The sequence below is a fragment of the Canis lupus genome, chromosome 9 (genome assembly GCF_003254725.2).
Source record: "Canis lupus dingo isolate Sandy chromosome 9, ASM325472v2, whole genome shotgun sequence".
In the NCBI taxonomy this organism is placed as follows: domain Eukaryota; kingdom Metazoa; phylum Chordata; class Mammalia; order Carnivora; family Canidae; genus Canis; species Canis lupus.
In genome coordinates, this window is record NC_064251.1 from 24,454,637 (window position 1) to 24,459,128 (window position 4,492).

At 46.8% G+C, this 4,492-nt stretch overlaps 1 long non-coding RNA gene across 1 annotated transcript; it reads left to right on the plus strand.

Annotated features, from left to right (window-relative positions):
* The first annotated feature begins 1,209 nt into the window (after positions 1-1,209).
* On the plus strand, positions 1,210-3,552 carry LOC112655387 (uncharacterized). Its single transcript, XR_003133648.3, has 2 exons — positions 1,210-1,470; positions 3,347-3,552. It is a non-coding gene; the product is annotated as an uncharacterized LOC112655387 (long non-coding RNA).
* Positions 3,553-4,492: the final 940 nt, after the last annotated feature.

A 4,492-nucleotide genomic window follows, 5' to 3' on the forward strand; every position in this document is an offset into this window, starting at 1 on the left:
CTGGGTGATGCTGTAGCTCTCTGTGTCTCCAGCACAGGGTTTGCTCACTAAATCACTGGTTTTCTGCACACTGTGAGGATGACAAAGGGTCTGAAGCACCATCAGAGGAGTTTACCTGCTGGAGTCAGGGCTGAACACAGAACCGTGGTTAGGATTTTTACTGGCAGAAATGATGAAGAGATGGAACCATAAGTAGAAAGGCACAGAGGCAGGAACAGAGCACTTTCAGAGAAACCCACCTAGAGGGCGGGCTGCAGGGAAAGACAGGGAGAACTGTGGAGGAGTATCTGGAGAAGCAGGCTGGGTGCTTGATGAAAATCCATAAATACACGTTGAGGACAAACACAGACAATGGAGAGCTAATGAAGGGACTTTGCAGAATTGTCACCGTACCTTAGGAATGTTCACCTGGCACAGCAAGTATCATGCACTGGAACGGAGGGGAAAAAAACAGAGGCCTGAGACCAGATAGAGGGCCCAGAGTGTATGCTCTTCTGCTTACTTATCATGGCCCCTGCTGAAAACAAGTGGGCCGTATGAAATAAGCCTTCAGCTGGCTCTCAGGATCTTGGGGAGTGGGCCAGCACGCATTCTTTGTTTTCCCAGGGCCTGGCACATAGTTGGTGCTTGTTAAATAGTAGTGCCTGGCACATAGTAGGTGCTCAATAAAGAAAGACAGAGAGAGAGGAAGGGAGGGAGAGGGGGGAGGAAAGAAGGAAGGAAGGAAGGAAGGAAGGAAGGAAGGAAGGAAGGAAGGAAAAAAAAGCCAACCCTGTGATATGTTATGAAGATGGCTTGGGGAGAGGCAATGACGTCCTTTCTAAAGAAGCAGAGGAGTTAGAAGTGATAAGGTGTGAAGCCACAGATACTTCACGGGGGGGGGGGGGGGGTCAGGGGGAGAGGCTGGCAAGTGGGCTGACAGCAAAAACCAGAAACCAAAGATGACCAGGAGAATGATGGGGCCATGAATAAAAATAAGACAACGAGGAGGAGAAGCAGGTTGGCAGGGAAAAGGCAGTAAAAGGATGATTTTCATTTGGACACCTTTGAGTTTCAGGTCCCCCCGAAAGTAGCCAGGACGCAGAGAGGAAAAGCTGCAGAAAGGACCTGGTTCCAGAAAGTGCAGACTGCCGTGGTATCCCTCCGCAGAGCCGGTCCAGTGGCCAACATGCGAATGGGTGAGATCATGGGGCAGAGAAGAGAGAGGGGCCGAGCCTTGAAGGATGCCAGCACCATGGGAAAAAGAACAAGCAGTTTCTGGGAGACACAAAAGGGAAACCGGGAAAGTGCAGCCTGGCCCAGCCAAGGGGGAGGCTTCAAGGGGGAGGTGAACAGCAAGACCAGATGCTTCAGAAGTCCGGTGGGATGAGGTCTGAAAATGAGCCCACGGGATTTGGCAACAGGAGGTCACAGCAGCCCTTAGGAGGGCACAGTGACTGTGACGCTCCGGCGGGATCCAGATGGTGCCTGGTAAGCAGGGAGTGGGCGGTGAGAGCCCGGAGGCAGCCAACTAAGGCACTCCATGAAGGGCCCTGGCAGCCATGGGGAGACGTGAGGGAGGACCACGGCGGGAAGGGAGGGAGGGCTGGAGGAAGATGGGCTTTTGGAGTGGGTGAGATGAGAACAGATTTGTAGGCGGGAGAGAAAGAAGCGGTGAGGTGTAAAGGAAGGAGACACAGGGCATTTGGGCGAGCAGAGCAAAACAAGAGAGAAGGAGGGGGGAAATCAAGAGAGTATATATTCTGAAAAAGCCTACCAATCAAAGCAGCACATAAGTGAAATGCAATCTACAGAACATTTTAATGTGCTTTATCTGATTTAATCCTTGTGAGGGGCATATTATGATCCCTACTGAAATAGAAGGTTAAATGACTCACCCAAGATCACACATCTAATAAGCAGAACTCAAGATCAAAAAGTCCATCATGAGACATGTCTTGATTAAAGAGTCCATCGTGAGCCTGCTGTGCCAGCACAGTGTTTGGTGCCAAAGATCTCAAAGAGAACAGAAATGGCTCCTGCCCCCAAGGAGCTCACAACCCAGGAGGCTGACTGCCACATGACTGACCAATGTGCTCCAAGACATAATTGTGCTCAGACTGAGGAAGGAATTGGGATAGGAATCAAGGGAAGCTTTCCAGAACTGGTGATGTTTTGCTGAGTGTGGAAGGATAAACTAGAATGAGCTGGCGAAAGGCATTCCCAGCAAAGATTGGTGTGCAAGAGTCTGGAGCCTTTGGAAGCTAAGAGCAATTCGCTCTGCTGGAACACAGGGTAGGTGTGGCAAGGTACAAGAGAGACCTGTGCCAAGTCCAGGGTGGGGGAGCATGGCATGCTACCCCGAGGACCTCTGATCATATCCTTAAGGTGAGAGCACCAGCAGAGGATTTTAAGCAAGGGAAAGGTATCCGATTTGTGTTCTATCAATCACTCTGGAAGACTTCGGAGGCAACATGGAGGATGGATTAGAGCAAGATATTATGGGAAGCAGGGACACCAATTGAGATGCAAATGTAGTGATCTAGGCAAGAAAGGATGAAGCCAACCTGGATGGGGCAGTGGGATTTATAATGGACTAGAGGACAAATATTCCTATGTAAGTGATGAAAAAATGGGCCAGCCTTAGAGGAGAGCAGAGAGCAGAGAAATAAATTTCTCTTATTTTCCTTAGAGAAATAAGGAAATGGAAGGGTCTAAGATCATTCCCAGTTTCTGGCTTGAACAGAAAAGCAGGAAGAGAAACAGCTACTGGTTGGAGGTGGGACGTTGAGTTCAGAATGTACTGGGTTGAAAAATCCATGGACATCCAGGAAGAGGTGCTCAGTAGGTAGCTGGATATGGAATCTGGGGCTCCTGGGGAGGCTGACCTGAAGATATATCTTGTAAGTTACAGATTAAGGCAGTGGTGGGAACCACAGATGGGGGAGAGTAATTGGGAAAGAGAAAATGGTCTTTTACTCAGCCTTATGAAGCACTGACACTTAAAGAGTAGGTGATGAGAAGGGGCACCTGAGAAGGAGGTCAGAAGGAGAGGCCAGAGAGGCAGGAGAGGGGGAGACAAAGGAGAAAAGAATGTTCCAGAAGATACTGAGATGCAGCAGGTCACTTGGGAAGATGCTGCTGAGAATAAGAGTACCATCTTTAGGGGCACCTGGGTGGCTCAGTGGTTGAGTGTCTGCCTTTGGCTCAGGTCGTGATCCCGGGGTCCTGCGATAAAGTTCCACATCGGGCTCTCCACAGAGAGCCTGCTTCTCCCTCTGCCTATGTCTCTGCCTCTCTCTGTGTGTCTCTCATGAATAAATAAATGAAATAAAAAAAAAAAAGTATAATCTTCATTCCCTTCCAGGGGGAGAGGAGATGACTTCCTCTGGCTGGTCAGAGAAGCTTTGAGGAAACAGAAGGAAAGCGAAAAAAAGCAAAGCCCTTTTGGGCTGAGAAGTGGAAGGAGAGAAGGTTATGTTTACCGTCTCATCTCCTCTTTGCTCTGTTTTCTTGACTCTGGCTGCAATAATCATTGCATTCATAGAAAATAAAGCATGTTATTTGATGAAATGTGGAGAATCAGATGTTCAAAATGTTTCAGTGACGTGCTTCGAAACCAGACATGCTAAAAATGGAGACCATCCAATGCAATGTGATCATGCTGTCCTTAAAAATATTCCTTTGATAAACACTAAACTGTTCTGTATACCAGAAATGTTAACAAGGAAAATAAACAACAGGGCTATTTAGGAGTACTTCAAAACTGAAGTTTAAACCATTAAAAAAAAAGACAAAAAAAAAAAAAAAATCCAAAACTGCATGCACATTGCAAATTTCAGCTGCCCTTGAAATCTTTTTCTCCACCTAACATTACATTCTTCATCAGCCCAAGCCATCAGGTTCACATGCTAAAATTCGGTGAGTATGTCATACTCAAAGGACAGGGTATTGAGAGCGGGGAAATGATGTAAAGAGATGGGTAAAAGTTTGACACATAAAGGCCTGAGGATTTTCTAGAGGAACTTTAAGAGGATTCTTGAAAAATAGGGGGTGCCTGGCTGGCTCAGTTTGTAGAATGTGCACTCTTGATCTCAAGGTTGTGAGTTTGAGCCCCATGTTGTGTGTAGAGATTATTTACAGACATAAATTATTTATTTATTTATTCATGAGAGACACAGAGAGAGGCAGAGACATAGGCAGAGGGAGAAGCAGGCTCCACGCAGGGAGCCGGATGCGGGACTCCATCCCAGGACTCCAGGATCACACCCTGAGCCAAAGGCAGACCTCAACCGCTGAGCCACCTAGGCGCCCTAAGACCTAAATTTTTTTCAAAAAATAATATTATTAAAAAATAAGTGATGCAAAAAAAAAAAAAAAAAGAAAGAAAGAAAGAAAAAGAAAAAGAAAAGAAAAGAAAAGAAAAAGAAAAGTAAGTGATGCAGACTTCCATTTCACATGATATAACGAACCCGGGCACATTAACTGCTGGAAACAACTAAATGCTCTGGAT